This window comes from Haemaphysalis longicornis, unplaced genomic scaffold, assembly GCF_048455015.1.
Source record: "Haemaphysalis longicornis isolate Haplotype H1 unplaced genomic scaffold, Haemaphysalis longicornis Haplotype H1 scaffold_16, whole genome shotgun sequence".
Taxonomy (NCBI): domain Eukaryota; kingdom Metazoa; phylum Arthropoda; class Arachnida; order Ixodida; family Ixodidae; genus Haemaphysalis; species Haemaphysalis longicornis.
Window position 1 is genome coordinate 22,827,325 of NW_027526266.1, and position 16,030 is coordinate 22,843,354.

The following is a 16,030-nucleotide window of genomic DNA, read 5'->3' on the forward strand; positions in this document are numbered from 1 at the left end:
CGTTTATAAGCATATTAAGACCAAAAAATCACGGAAATGGCTCACGCCATGTGCAAAATATCCCCAGTGACGCCCTACTTGCGCCGCGCGGAGAAACATCCGGCTATGGTGATAAGGCACAGTGGCAACTTCCAGAGCCGTTCTTAAAGGGGGACGTGGCTTTCAAAATCAACTTTTTTATTTCTTTGTGGATTTTGATGAAAATTGGCACAGCAACTGGAAATACTTCCGTGATAACACCATAAAAATTTCAAACTAATATTTTGAAAACTTTTGTATGTATTAAAGGGGTACTGACACCAAATTTTGATACCTAAAAAATGATATAATTGGCTTCAATAGTTTGTACAGATGCCTCACAGAAATTTTTGCAGCGATCCGAGGCCAGAATCACATCTAAAATCGATTTTGATTGTCCAGGCCGCGAGCTTCCACAAATCGGCAGCACTAGCGCAATCGATTTCGGCGTGACGAAACATTGGCCTACGTGTCTGGCCGGTTCAGGGTGACGTCATATAGTCGTTTTAAGAACCAGAAACGATATCCTGCGCTGCTGTTGTCGGTGGTATTCGTTCTGGCAGGAGACGTGGGCGTAGCTGTGTGAGCAATGCTTGTAAACGTTGCGTGTTTGACGTCTTTGCTTTTCAGTTCGTTGCCGGCACATGGCACTGGTGCCGAAAACGGCGTGGTGCGCGATGTCCATGGGCACCGCGGCGACACGGCGGTGCGCGTCGCCGAGCTCGCCCAAGTTGTGCTATGGCAAGCTCGCGGTATGCGAAGTACTGCTCGTGGAAGCCTGCCCGAGCAAATCAACGACGACGCCAAGATGCATTATTTTCCACGCGACGACATGCAGCGCTAAATGTGGACTTCGTGGAGTTCGTGCACGCCGGCGGCCGCAAGAACTGTCGCCCAAGCCAGCGGGCTCGGGGTTGCACGGGTCACCTTGGGTGTTGGGAACTTAGTATCGTGGCGACTATTTGATCTCTGGTATCTGTACAACTGCGAATGACCATCCCTTACACAACTTTTCACCACACTATCATCCCCTTTTTCGCATATGAAGCTTTATTTTGGCAATAATTTCCGTTTCTGCGATCGGTGACCAAGACATCTGCCGCGGCCTGTTTTGATTCTAGCGCGCAGGTGGTGCCATCTTTCGGCCGCTCGCCGCACCGTGGTGCCGACAGTGCTGGGTCGGAGCGCTGAACCTCCGCTGCCGGTCAGCGTAGGCTTCCCATCGCGGCAAATATCTGAACGCCACTTTTAAATTCAGCTCTGATAACAACTCCTAGCACAATTTTCAATACACTAACATCTAGTTTCTCGCATGTAGAGCTTCTTTTTCGTGATCAGATTGATTAGAAGAGTGGCGACAAGCTGTTGCTATCACGATCTGCGCCGGTTCGAGCCGCAGTGATATTAAAAAACGGACGACGGCAAAGACATCGCCGGCCTAATCGCCTGGCCAAATAAAGTTGTTCTGTCTGTCAGGTGGCAGTGACTCATCCGAGTCTGAAGATTCAGACGACATGTCGACTGCGTGGGCGAGTCGCGGACCATGTACAATCGTAGCAGACGATGCGGCGAACGCATGGAGGAAAGAAAAACGTCCCTGACGTCACGGATGTGACCGTGACGTAAGGCTGCCCGCTTGCAGGCTGGCCTTCGAACGGCCATTTTCCCGCGCGGCGACCAAATTTGAAATTGGTTGCAATAAACGTGCTATAATTAATTCTGTGTTGGCGGCTGACGGCTTTCGGTTCGATTTTCGTAATTACTGGGCCAATAGGTATTCTTTACAGCATAAAAACTGAAAGCGAGAAATTTCGTGTCAGTACTCCTTTAAATTTTCTTTCTGTTCCGCTTGTACCGAGCTTGAGCGGCATATAAAACATGATAGAAATCTTGTTCGAAGTGCTTTGCATTCCCAAATGAATGGACGAGGTCGTGACAGTTTTAGAATTTTTTTGTTACAACACAATGTTTTTTAGTTTTCATTTTGTTAGAGGTTAATGTGCAATAGGCATGTTGACTGTGAACGATTTGAATAAAAAAATCACAAAAAACAAATCTGGAAAACCAAGAGTGTCACGACCTGAACTGTTCATCAAGGAATGTAATGCAAGAAACGGAATCAAAATAGACCCAGCGGTCACAAAGAAATCCCTGGTACAAGCGACACAGGTGGCAAAAAAAACTGTTTTGAGAAAACGGCTTCCGAAGTTGCAACATAGGTTTCACTTATCAAAAGTCGTCACGGTTGTAGCCTTTCATGTCCTTTTGAACATGGGGCTTCTGGAATGCCTTGCCTTGAAATTGGAGTGCCTTTTACAGCCTTTCTCTTTCCAGAAAACATCATTTTCAGCTCCTCTGTGAAAAGTACATACCCCACTTTGCAGACCAAACGAAGGGGGAGATGGGTTTCAATGGGCTTTCAATGCAAAGTAGGTTAGCTGGTTGGCTGTATCACACTGAACAGCCTCCTTTTGCAGTGTTGTCACCATGGCAACAAGTTAAGCATTTTTTTTACTTAAATTTGAACATTTTTGGCTTTTTTTTATGTTTTATCATCTTGCCTGGCACAGCAACTTAGTACTCATACGTGCAGGTGTTCATTGCCAAAAGTTTGCATACCACAAGGATGAAAATGAGCTACTTTGAAGCTTCGTAGAGTATTCTGCATAACTCCCAACTTCAATGCAAGAGCATATTTTTTTACTACTTTTGACATTCAAGGCATCCAATATTTCTCGCAGCAAAGCCAGTATGCCCTAAGCCATGGTTTCTCAAAGTGGGTTCCGCGGAACCTACGGGTTCCGCAGGCCCCTCCTCAGGGTTCCGCGAGCCACTGATAAATTTTCACTGGTTCCGCAGTCGGAGAGTCTTATATGGTGAACTTGAGGTGCGATCGATCTAAGGAACCTCCATTACTCACGCCCGAGTGTCAGTAAGCCCACCTCGGAGCAAAACACGCGCGAGCTGCGCAATAAATCTCGCCAGCAGCGTGTAGCCAGCCAGACTCCGAAAACGGGCTACCTGGTTAAACTATGGCACTTGAATCTCGGTCTTATATTACCCCCATGCGCATTTGTCCTGTTTGGAGATAGGTGCCGCTAGCGTACGCATTCGCGTAAAGTCGACGAAAAAAAAAAAAGGTTTTGCTTGCTTTTGAATTTATTGCACGTTATTGTAGCATGAACGGAATGAAAAATGGCGGGAGGGGGGGGTTCCTCGGCACTTAACAGAACTTAGCAGGGTACCCTGGGACCAACATGCTTGAGAACCCCTGCCCTAAGCAATGGTATCAATAACCACTAAAAAATCACTGTTAAATGCTGCGACAGTAACGTACATTTTTAATGCAGAGAACACATTTTTATTCCTATATTACTAACTCAAACCTGTTTGCATGAAAATTACAAGTGCACGGGAAACGTTGCGCAAGAAAGGCGATATGGCTCGCGCGCATTGCAGCGCACGCTTACCGCGACATATCGAACTTTGATTATACCTGATATGGCTGGTCAGGTCGCTTTTAAGATTAAATCTAACGTCGCAGGCATTGATTACAACTACTGGCGTTCAATCGTAACCGGTTGCCCAGTCATGTGCTGCTCCAATGTGCGTCGGCTATGCCGTGCACGCCGCTGCGTTTGACGCGTCGACCGTTCCTTTCTCAAGGCTAGCGAGCCCACAGTCAAAACACAGCAATAACTAAGCGTGTAAACATTGCAAACCCGACTAAAAGTTCACTTCACGAACTGCTATCGCAAGCGCGCACACCGCGTCACCCTCCGGGGTCTGGCGACGGTAGAGTCACGCGCACCACGAAGCGTTCGATGACCTCTTCCTTTAGAGCCACACAACTTCCCGCAATCTGGCTCGTTATCTCCGGCATTCCCACCGCGATAACGTCCGCGTTGAATACCACAGATTGAACAGAAACTCGGCCGAGCGAAGCGGCGAAAATGAACTCGAACCGCTCGCTACGCAGCTCAGGCGGCCGCCATCTTGCGTTGCGCCCGTGACATCCAATCAGGAGGGTCGTTGTTCTGCGCCCCGACCGGAGGACCAATAGCGCTTCAGCATCTATTTCTAGCTTCGTTTGTGCGTCGTTTCTTTTCTGCCGTTTGTGCGTTTGTGAATGAACGAAGATAAAAGAGACGAGCGGAACCGGAAAGACGATCGCTCGGCCGAGCTAACCATATCAAAATGGCCGCGCCCGGTGGCACCGGTGCAGAGATAGAGCGCTCCGAAAATTGCCGTTTTTTCGCCCTTTTGCGCTGATAGTTTGTCACCGCGCCTGACAAAAGTATTTTTTTATGCCACTTTGCGACGCTTTTCAGCCTAAAAACTTTGCAGACGCATAGAATAGGAAACATAGAAGCCGAATATGTGGGTTTCAAAAAAACGATGTTTTGGTCATTTTTCCGAAGTTGAAAGCCGCGTCCCCCCTTAAGTTGTCACCGAGTATAGTAAGCGTTGTATTTGGGGCCACCCTATCCTGCTCACTGAAATGCTCAGTTCCCCTATTACAGGACTAACATGAGGCAGCATGAACGTCAGATGCGGGGAGGAATGCATCAAGTGGCAAAGCATGCGCGTCCCTGTGTAACAACAAAAAAAGCACCATGATGTACTGCTGAGTGGACCCAATGAATGCGTGCATCTTGGAGCAACAAGGGCCTTCACAGGAATTAGAGCAAAAGCCCCATGCTTCACACGTAACACTTTTAAAGGGACGATAACTCAGCTGATAACACTTTCAACTATCTTTATGGGAAGACGTCTTGGATAGTATTCCAACGACTCCGCGCAGACTTTTGAGCACAATTCACCGACATTCCACTTGTTAACCAGTTAATCCGCCACCCAAAGTACACAACACCCTGTGGAAGAAGCTTTAAAAAGACCGCAAACTTCATCCACACAAGAAGAGTCAGATAAGAAGGCAGTTACCACGCCAGTCAAGCTTTTCTACATCAAGGACGTACCGACAGACACAGGCATCATAAGTGGGCCTAACAGGGGGTTCTGTATTTTCTGGAGTTGAGATCTTCACCTTCCTGAGGGAGGATGTAGAAAAAGGACCTGGGCATTGGCCATGCATCTTCCAAGGTGGGAGGATGCAGAAAACGACGTTGAAGTAGTAGTAGGAAGTAGCAGCTGTTCGGAACAGTGGCCTCCTGTCTCGCTTCTCTCCACCCACCTTTTTTTAGCACCATTATAGCCGATATTCAATAGCGCGGAATGCATGCAGGCAACCAAGTGTGCGCCGCCATATCTGTGGCCAAGCGTCTGTTGCTAGGCGACGTTGTGCGCATGGCCCGCATATCAGGCACCCCTATACTCCTCCATGCAACCGTGCGAGTGCGCCCATGGCCAGGCTAGAGCAGCGGCGTGCGTGCGTTGGTGGCGGAACTTTACGTTGAGACGGGGCTGCATTGTTCTCACTCCCGCCGCTGCGAAGGCCGTATCAACACAGCGCGTGCCGCCGCTCTAGCCCAGCCGTGGTGCGCCGTCACTCGTTACGTCGGGCTCCGAGTGATGGCGGTACTTGTCCATGCTAAGCACGACTGTGAAACACGCGACCATGGTTTACGTTACAAACTCTGCCTCAATGAATGTAATGTATCGCCTCGAGTTCAATGTGAGTGCGATTAATAACATCTCTATTGATGCCGCCGTTTACAATCGGATCGAAACGGAGCAGATGACGTACACCGGTGTTTTCTTTTCTTCGGCGTGCGGGTAGTGTCCGTGGCGCATCGGCCATGTCTGTGGCCGTTTCCAGTGTTGCCAGGCGAAGACATTGACCGCTAAACTTTTCAGCGAATAGCGCCTATAGAGTCAAAACCGACTATATCTAACCCCCTTACATCAAATTATCCTTTATATTGTACTATTTCTGGATACGATACATTCACAATGAGAATATATAGGGACCGGGCAGCTGGACGGGTGGCGCCACCACTCGGCGCTTCCCTCGTCAGTGGAATGAGCCGGTGCATTGGACTACACAGCCTCCTGTTGTTTGTGTCGTGTTTGCTTCGGTGCTTTGAATGTTTTGGTGGTGTTGTGGGCGGACATGTGAGATGAAACGAAGTCTAGACAATGTGTTGGGTTCTTAGATGCAGTAACAGCTACGCAAACTTGTCGGATGCTTCTAAAGTTGGATATCGGCTACAATGGCATGAGCGCTTTTTGCAGCGATCTATGCTTGGCTCCACCCGTTCTGAGTACGAATAAAACTACTATTATTAGTATTCATTTCTCCTTAAATGCACTAACGGCTACATAAACTTATTTGACGATTCTAAGTTTGGGAACAGGCTACACTGACATGAGCGCTTTTGGCAGTGCTCTGCGCATGGCTCCGGGTGATCTGAGTAGGAATCAAACTATTACGAATATTAATATTCATTTGTACCGCTTTAAATTAACTTCACTGGCTTCAATGACTACTGCTTCCACTCCAGCCTTAGCGCTGGGATACTTCGATACGTGTGCTTTGAAGAGAAAGGCACTTGCGTACGAGATGGATTACCATGTAGCCGTGGAAATGTTGCGGTAGTTTCTACTTTCTTTCGGTAACCGTGAGCTTTGTGCCTTCGTTTTTGTTGAGCGACACTGTGACAGCATGGGAGCCTGAATGCAGAAGTGGAACTCCCACGTTTGTGGTGGTCATTTTATCAGCAAAAGTTATTCACCCACCCAACTGCCCAAGCTACAAACCATCCCTCCTCCCCTTCCCGTTTTACCACCTGCGTGAAATAAATGCTGGCACCGATAGTTAAAAATGTGGCAGTGTTAACGTCAGCCGGTGTTTTTTAAAGCTTAAGTAATATTTACAGAGTACCTCAAAAATTGAGTAATGCCTTGTGAAGACGCCAAAAATGCGCGATTAGTTGCCTAAAATATGGGTGCATGGCCCCGAGTCCTCCAGCACAGACACATTTCCAACACGCTGGAAAAAGTTTAGCTTTGGAGAGGGGTGCACGGAAGTTCAGAATTAAACAGCAAAATCATCTAGCCCTCCGTCTAATGATTACCATGGTTGAACGCAAAGCTTTGTTCGCGCGAAATCGAATGGGAATTGGTCAAAGACGCTGCGATCAAAAGACCAAACTGCGTGCTGGTCAAATTCGAAGCTCAAGTAGTCAAAGTTAAATCCAGAAGGCAACCAATGAAAGCCGCACGAGAAAGTTTGCGAGAAACCATCATCGTCGTTTTTTTTCAACGGTACGTGGCAGATTTGAAAACGACCGCAGCATTCAGTGTTGAAACTGAGTACAGGTTTTCGGCACCCTCCTGTCTATCGTCCTTCAGCCACACAGGTATTGGTAATTGGAAAACCATTAACCAATACTAGCCAGCAACCATTGCAATTTTTGTAAAGCAATGCTTCTCCACGACAAGCAATAACGTTCTATCATGCGGTATTTATTCTGTGAACAATTCCCGATGACTGTAGTTAAGAGCATTTCGGTGAAATAAACACGTTTCAGACGTAGTTAATGAAGTTACGGAAGCGTCGTCCATCACAATTTCTGTTTTGAGGTAAATCTTACAAGGCACCCCCCAACTTTGTCTTTCGCTTGTGCACGACGTTGTTTCCTCATCAACTGCCAAAGGCCAGCGCCGCAGCAGTCCTAAATCGGTTGCAGACACCAGCTATGTGGGAGCATTTAGCTGCAATACACTTCTCGATACGCGAAACTGCATGCAGGCATCAAAAAATTCCATCAAGGAAAGGACTTTCACTTCCAGCTTGACTTCCAGCTTGGCGCATTGAGCGTCGTCTGCTATTTGTAAATACTGAGTATGGGCGTAAATTACACACATGGCATGCCTCGTAAAGGTTACATCCACGCTCAAGGTTTACCGATCTGAAAAAAGCCCCTGTAGTTATCTACGCTTTGCAAACCGCACCGCAGAAAAACGACAGAAAGCCATGTACAGTAACGCTGCGCTGACCGCCACCGGCATTCCACTGACGAACGGTTCGCCATGGGCGGCGCTGTTCGCTGAAGCGACGGTGGTGCCATACAACGGCCGCCCGGTCCCTATAGCAAAAACTACGGTTATCTCGAACAAAACTACCCGCAACAACTGATCTATAAAACGACAAATGCCGCAAAAGTATGCCCTAAGGTGGCTTTCCCTCGGGGCGGAGAAGAAATTCTGCCGGCACATCCCCCAAGTGGTTTTTGCCCGGCCACTCATGAACATTGGGTGGCTCTCCCCTCCCTCACCTTGCTCTCCCTACTGTGACTGCGCCATCACGCCCACCCGCCATGCTTTTCTTTTTCCGTTCGTTGTGTGTGTCTTTCGCGCTTTGTGGCCTTTGGCAAAAGTATAGCTGTGGTGGCTAGCGCTATTGTTACTACATAAAGGCTTATTCAGTGGCTCTAGCTAGAGCGAAGCCGCAAAATTTGCTTCCACTGTGAAGCTGGCAATCGCAAATCGAGTAGAACTTGCTGAGTGAACTTGCTGAGAAGTCGAACGTCCCGTCACGCACAAGGTTCCCGAGAACACCTTCGCGAAGTAGGTTCTGGACAGGTGTCACTAAAGAAACCACCCAAAATTCCTTCAAATCTGCTGCTTGTGCGTGCCAGTGATGACTGAAAATCGTGAGGGGTGCAACAAAGCCACCGCCAGTGTTTTTGAGGTGTAGAGCGAGCTGTCAATTTCCGGACGGCATTGCTGGATCAACGGTCAGCAAGTTTGTGAGGGTGTACGATGACACCACGACAATGGGAGAGTTTGTAAGACTACATTGCCGACATCGCACCGAGTGCAAGTGAAAGCGGAGACTGCGAGAAAGCAACAACGATCGTCTGCCCACAACCTCCAAAGTGATTGGTGCACTTGCACTAGTCCGGTGCTCGTTCGTAAATATGAAAAACTAGCGGTAGTACCTGGCGATGCCAAAGTGGGCCATTATATTAATGACACTAATGGGTATAACACGTGCTCCTTTGTTCGTTAGTTGTCATATTTGGCTAGTTCATCGTGAAGTGGTACACACTCAGGAGCTCCTGACTGCTGTCAATAAATACATGGGCTCGAACCGCAGGCGCAACGGGGTAGTGCGAAACGTCTGGAACTCGTGTTTTACTGCAACCCTCGCTAAACAAATTGCACCAAGATGGTGCAATCAAGCGAGTGAGTGTGCGAGTGAAAAACATTACATTGAGCCGGTGAAGGGGGACTCGTTCCCTATTCCAGAAAGCCACGTGATGAGTGGGCAGCCTTCCAAATCGCTGCTGGTCACCAGGTTCTCCCACAGCTCAAGGATGGGAAGAGTGGATAAAAGGGGGAGGTTGGGGTTTTGCTTGCACTCTAATATATCAGAAAAAGTCATCATCATCACCATCACCAGCCTATCTACGCCCACTGCAGGGCAAAGGCCTCTCCCATTATTCGCCAATTACCTCGGTCCTGTGCCAACTGTGACCAATTTATACCTGCAAACTTCTTGATCTCATCTGCCCATCTAACTTTCTGCCGCCCCCTACAACGCTTGCCTTCTCTAGGGATCCACTTTGTTACCCTTAATGACCAGCGGTTATCTTGCCTTCGCATTACATGCCCTGCCCACGTCCATTTCTTCTTCTTAATTTCTACTAATATGTCTTTAACACCAGTTTGCTCTCTGACCCACTCCGCTCTCTTCTTGTCCCTTAATGTTACACCTATCATTTTCCGCTCCATTGCCCGCTGAGTCGTTCTCAATTTAAGTTGAACCCTCTTAGTGAGCCTCCAAGTTTCTGCCCCGTAGGTGAGTACCGGTAAGATGCAGCTGTCATACACTTTCTTCTTCAGCGACAATGGTAGGCTGCTATTCATTATCTGAGAATGTCTGCCATATGCACCCCACCCCATTCTGATCCTTCTAATTATCTCTGCCTCATAGTTGGAAAGAGTGCCCGGTTCTAAATATAACTTGCATTCGGCAGGAGGTTGCACTAGGAACATACGACGGAAGCCGACTGAGTGAAAAAAGGAATTCTTACCCATGAGAAGTGCTACCTCAATGATGCTCATCGGTCACGGTTTTATGATCAGTAACATGGGCTCCCTACAGGAGGCGCGGGGTTGCAGGAAGTTCCAACAGATGGCGCTATGCGAACGCGGGAAAATTCAACTGAATTCTACGTCCAGAAGGGTGTGAATTAACAAACCTCACTTCTTTTTTATGCGCATGTTAGGACAAAATCCTGAAATTGATTTTAGGGCAATCAAATGGGCAGCATTTGCAAGCAAAAACGAATCGGATATATTTACCGGCTGTGTACTTCTTGAGGAAAGTGTAAAAACACACCGTTTTCACAGAATCCAGATCGTGGCTATTATATTGGTGTCATTTAAAAATGTTGTAGTACAGTGTTTAGATACCTGACTAAGTTATTTATATTAACAAAAACCAGTTCAATATCTCAACTGGCCTGCGATAAAAAAATTGACGTCTGAAAAATTACTTCACTTCTTTTGATTCTCTCGGAGGTGTAATCTTCAAAATTTTCAGCAATATTGAGCTCCAAAACCGTAATCACAATGTGCTCATGAAATATGAAGTCGTTTGAAACAGCAGTTTGGCTAGGTGTGGTGTACCAGCACCACCAAAATACTTATAGTACCACTACTAACTCCCAAGTATGCAGAGACCTTTCTTGAACTTTACAATTTTTTAAAGGAGCACTGACACCAATTTTCGGCGTTAATATTATTGCACAGTTCGCTTCCTTCACTCAACAGAATACCCTGGCTGAAATATGAGCGGCCAGCGACGCGAAGAACATAGTTCAATTGGATCTCATTTATCGCGCTGACGGAGCAGCGTGCGGAGCGGCACTCAGCCAATGGACATCAGCGTGACATCACTCCATGAGAGGAAAAAGAAGTGACGCGACAACGCGCGTCAAAAACTCGTGACGTCCCTTCACGCGCGCGGCCCCACGAGCGGCGAGCAGGCTCAACACCCCTCAAGCGGGCGCCGGTGACGTCCGCACAAAGCGGTGAGGTCAAACCGGGACTGTCATATGCGCCGTTCGGGATGAAAGCGTGGGAATTTGAAACAAACGATTTTCAGGCCGTTCAATGTAATTAGCTATCGCGCGCTGAAGTATTTGAAGTGCTGTTTCAGGTTCGCCAGACCATTAAGCATCGATAAAAGCAATAAAAGTGTAACAAAATTTTCGTGTCAGTGCTCCTTTAAAGGGGCACTGACACAAAATTTTGAAGGCGAGATAACGTCGGAGATAGATTGGTGGGAACACATATACATCATCTGCAAAATATCAGCGGCGAATACAGCCTAGAACATATTTAAAATCAATTTTGAAGTGTGCGAAACGCAACCGAGCAGCCAGCAGAGGACCACGCGCAATTGTAAATAAACAACATCCAAACACGTCACGAGTTTGTGTTTGCCGCTTCCGCACTACCGGCGTTTTACGCGGGCTCGCCCGGCTCGCCGCTCCAATCGGAGGCCCGGAGGGCGGAGCTTCTGCTCTCGAGAACGAACGACCCGATCGTTGGCGGCGGAGGCGCCGTGATTTCGTCAGCTAATCGGGCAGCTGGCCGCGACCAAAGTTCTACAGCGATTCCAGGCACTCTGTTTCTATTACTGTTTATTACCATTGGATGCGAAAATGCGCCGGAGGCACGAAAAGCCCACTGAGCTAGCCGCACGGTCGCTGTGCAGGCGGCGGCCGCGGCCGCGAAGTGGCCCAGGCCGGCGCAGGTAGCTCGAGTGATAGCTTGTTACCGCTGCACGAAATTGTCCCCAAGTCCCGACCATAGTGGCTTAAATGAGAAAGGAGTTAATGATGCGATGGCGGGTTGCATTAAAAATTGTCATCTGCACCGCTTACGAGAGCGGCACTCGAATATCCGCCGCAGTGCTGAGCCGAACACATCTGTAGGCGGACCTGTAGGCAGACCGGCCGGCTGCTCCCAGCGCGCGTCTTGCCACCCACCGCCTCGAGCGTCGCGCGTCGTTCTTTAGCCGCGGTAGCATTTGCACTCGTAGCGCCTGCGTCACATCCACGGTCGCTTTTTAATTAAGCGTCTCACGAGATCAGTACGTGGGGGCATTCGCAGAAACTGCCGTCGATGCGGATTCGACAGTGCTACGGCGGCTCTGCTCTGTGATATCCCTCCGACGGTCACGTGGTCAGCTTTGTTCACACAAAATCCACAAAATCCATTGTTTCGCGGCACTCGCTGAAACCGAAACTGCGACTGGCCGCATTTAAAATCCCTCTAATTAAACAACCGTCGCACGCTGAAGCAAATGAGGTTTCTACAGGTTATAAGTAGGTCACTAGCTACTTATCGCAACGTTTTGTGTCAGTGCCCCTTTAAGCCTTTTCTAGGACCGAAATCATACCATGGCTTCATGGGGCTATGCAGACCATACTGAATTCATCATGCTACGCTAGAAGGGCCGAGACTGGTGTTGTGTGCCTCCTGTAACCTGAGCACAGCCTGTTCAAACTCCGGCTATACTGCCCCAAAATTTCTAAACTCAAGCACTCCCAAGGACAACTGTTAGATCACGAGCAAGTGACATGACAGGACGCCCACCACCAGGATTCTCCCAAAATTTTTTTGAGGTGGACATCATCAGAGCAGGGGGGGGGGGGGGGGGGGGGGGGTCAATTTACAAAACAAACAGCAATACTGCAGAACCGTGAAACACCTAATTTTTGTGTTGGCAACTAATTTACACTTTCAGCCTACTCTTTAGCTTGGCCCAGTTGTCCATTACCTTGTCATAGGGATATTCTTCGTCCTTCGCATTCAATGCGAATGAGTGCATCGAGCAATTCCTCCTTTAGGCAGTTTCTCAACTGTGTTTTAATTAGCTTCAACGTATGGAAGTCTCTTTCACAGTCTGCAGTGTGCGGAGGCAGGACCAGGTACGCACCAGCAGGAAACACCACCACCACCAGGAAACAACTCCTTCATGCCTGTAGCCACATGCAGCAAAACCCCGAATCTGCCCATTTTTGCAGTTTCTCACATTCCAGCACAAAGTTTGCAAAACTTCGCCACTCTTCCATCATGTCAGAAGTGTACGCGGCATTGCCAGACACAACCTCTTCATAGCTGCCTCTGGCAAACAGCACAGAAAAGGCTGCCAGTACGGCATCGTCCTGAAACCTGTCCTTGATGTCTTCAATCAACTTGTCCAGGAATGAGCTTTTTGTGGCCCTCAGCCATTCTTCATATTCCTGAGTGGGTGTGAAACAGGATTCCACCGGCTTCACAAAAAGCCTGAACTTCTCTGAATGTTCTTTTGGGCCTCCAGGGTCTTGATTGTGGACTTAATCAGCCCTTGTGAAAGACCCACATGCAGCGACTTGGGCTGAAGCGCTTTGGAGAGCCTGTCAATGAATGGAAGGACTTGACACATGATCAACAGAGTGCCAATGAACTTCTAGTCTGACACAAATTTATGCAAGCCCGCAGCCTTTACTTCCTCCCTCCGCTCCCCTGCTTCTCTTGACAGACTGACCAGAATGGAGGCAAGATTGTTTCGCACGGCTGCACACGATCCTCCTACACTAAGCCAGCGTGTGGCAGATGACCCAATCATCTTTCCTCCTCCTCCATGTGCATCTAGTACTTTCTGCACAGCGCTCAGTCCAGCAGTGCGGACTGGACTTGATGCATAAAAACTGTAAAGGTGCTGCAGCAGGTCCTTGAGTTTGCCAATGTACAGAACTGCTTTTGCAGCATGGTTTGCAGCCAGGTTGAGTTTGTGAGCTCCTTGAGTGCATTGTGGAGCCGTTACTGCCCTTTGCCTGTCTGTCAGCAGCTTCACGGCTCCCCCTTTCCTTCCTGTCATTATGGGGGCACCATCAGCTCTAATGCCACTCAAAGGCCAAGCCTTGCTTCACTACAAAATCTTCCACTGCTCGTGCAACATTGGCTGCATTAAGGGAAATCGCCCTTTTTTCATCCAACTGCTGGCCTAGGCTGCCCAGCACATCAATCAATCAATGCCAGGAACTTCACCTGCAAGTTTCCATCGAAAATGTAACAGCAGTGGATAACCAACTGCTCTACTGTAGTGCAGTAGGTTGTTTCGTCGAACATCAGGGCATCATGTTCGCTTTGTTTGAGCTCCTGCAAAATCTTGTCCTCCGTGACGCTCGACAGGCAGGTCACCATCTCTATGATAGCTCGCTGGCTGCAATAGGTCGCATTCTTTCCCGCTGCAATTTGGTCTTTTATGTTCAGCCCCAGAAATGTCAGCAAGCCCAGAAGCGGCTCGTAGTCCATCGTGTGCGCTATCCAACGTTTGCGAAGATAGTACAGGCTGGCAAATGCTTTTTGCATTCTGCCACGGGAAACGGGAGATTGCAAAGCCTCCGAAGGCGATGCACAGCCTCGGTGCTAAGCGCCTCCAGCGCTACTCCGTCGCAGTGCGAGTAGCAATTTTCACGTTTGTGAACGCTTTCCAGCCGAATCCTTTCACAGGGCGCTTCATTCCACACGGAGTTGTCAAATGGTCTTTTGTCACACTTCCTACAAAGCTTGCAAAGCATCCAACCTTTGATGTCATCGAAAAGGAGCCCCGGATTATGCAAAGTCATGATTTGTTGAAACGTGACACGTGCTTGCTGCCATCACCAGCTTCCACATGGCTGGAAGTATAACATCGCGCGGCGTCCCGAAGTGGTAAGGTCGTTTCAACGACGATGTGGAAGTAACGTCGGCTGCGTTCACGCCAGGTGTTTGCGGCATGCTGCTGTGCTTCATTGGTTGACACTTCAACATTTGAAGATGTGTTGGTGACATCTGCCGCACTAGAACTGGCAGCGACGGCAAGCTGCCCCTCCTGGTCAACGGACCTCGACGCTGTTTTCAACTTTTGACAAAAAAAAAAGGAGAGCAGAGACGACTCCATTGGCTTTTTCTTGGCGGCCATTTTCTTCGATTGGCGCCTCGGTGCTTGGGTTGACTTTGGCATGGTACGTCTTGGCTTAACCAAGCTAGGTTGTTTCGACGCGCACCCGCTAAACAGAGCGGTGCAGTGACGCCATGAAAAAGTGAAGTTGATGAGGCGCAAGAGTAATGCTGTGGGTGCACGCGGAACCGTTGCGGAGTGGTTGTTGTGCGGAAGAGTAGGAAAGTTTCATGTGGCGCCTCTCCTTTCGAACAGGTGCGTGCGAGATGGCGACTCCTCCCCACGACTGCTCCTCCCCCAGCCCCTACAAAACAGAAAGAAGCTGCGCTGGTACAGGCTACAATTTCTCTATACACGCTCCACTAGCACCGGCTAGCACCTAGCATGGGCATGCGGTGCAACCGCAGAGGAGCGGCGAAGACCTGATTTTGTTGACTGATTTTGGTGCGCCGTCTCGCCAAGCACAGCGATTTGAAGGGTTGCGAATTGCCAAAAAGCCGCATCGGAAGGCCCAGACGTGGTTTAATTGGGTGATGGACGGGCAGCCACACTGGTGGGCGGCAAAATCCCCGCCATGCATCGTGAGGAGAACCCTGCCCACCACTGACATGAGGTGGCGGAGGTACCTTGATGATGATGATTGTGGGGTTTTACGCGCCGACGCAACGCAGGCGATGAGGCGCGCCGTAGTGGAGGGCTCCGGATTAATTTTGACCACCTGGGGATCTTTATCGTGCGCCGAAATCTCGTACACACAGGCGTTTTTGCTTTTCGCCTCCATCAGAAAAGCGGCCGCCGCGGCCGGGAATCGAACCCGCGACCTTGTGCTCAGCAGCGCAACGCCTTAGCCACTGAGCCACCGCGGCGGGTTTGGCGGAGGTACCTGGGGCGGTATTCTTGTAACTGTCCCTTTTGAAAACGTCCCTTTTGAGTCCCTTTCATCGTGACGTACTTCCGGTTAGGCAGTGGGCGTTGGCAGTAGGTTTGTTGCGCTTGCGTTACGTCACTTCCGGTTGTTAGCTTTTAGCCAATCAGGGCTCGCCAAAAAGGACACTTTTGAAAGGGACACAAATGAGACAAAACTCGTGAATACCGCCCCAG

General features: G+C 49.1%; 1 protein-coding gene and 1 pseudogene across 1 annotated transcript in view; both read right to left on the reverse strand.

Annotated features, from left to right (window-relative positions):
• LOC144166179 (uncharacterized) overlaps positions 1-16,030 on the reverse strand; it is a 52,286-nt gene that overhangs the window by 11,585 nt on the left and 24,671 nt on the right. The window lies entirely within an intron of this gene.
• LOC144166147 (E3 SUMO-protein ligase KIAA1586-like) lies at positions 12,737-14,648 on the reverse strand (annotated as a pseudogene).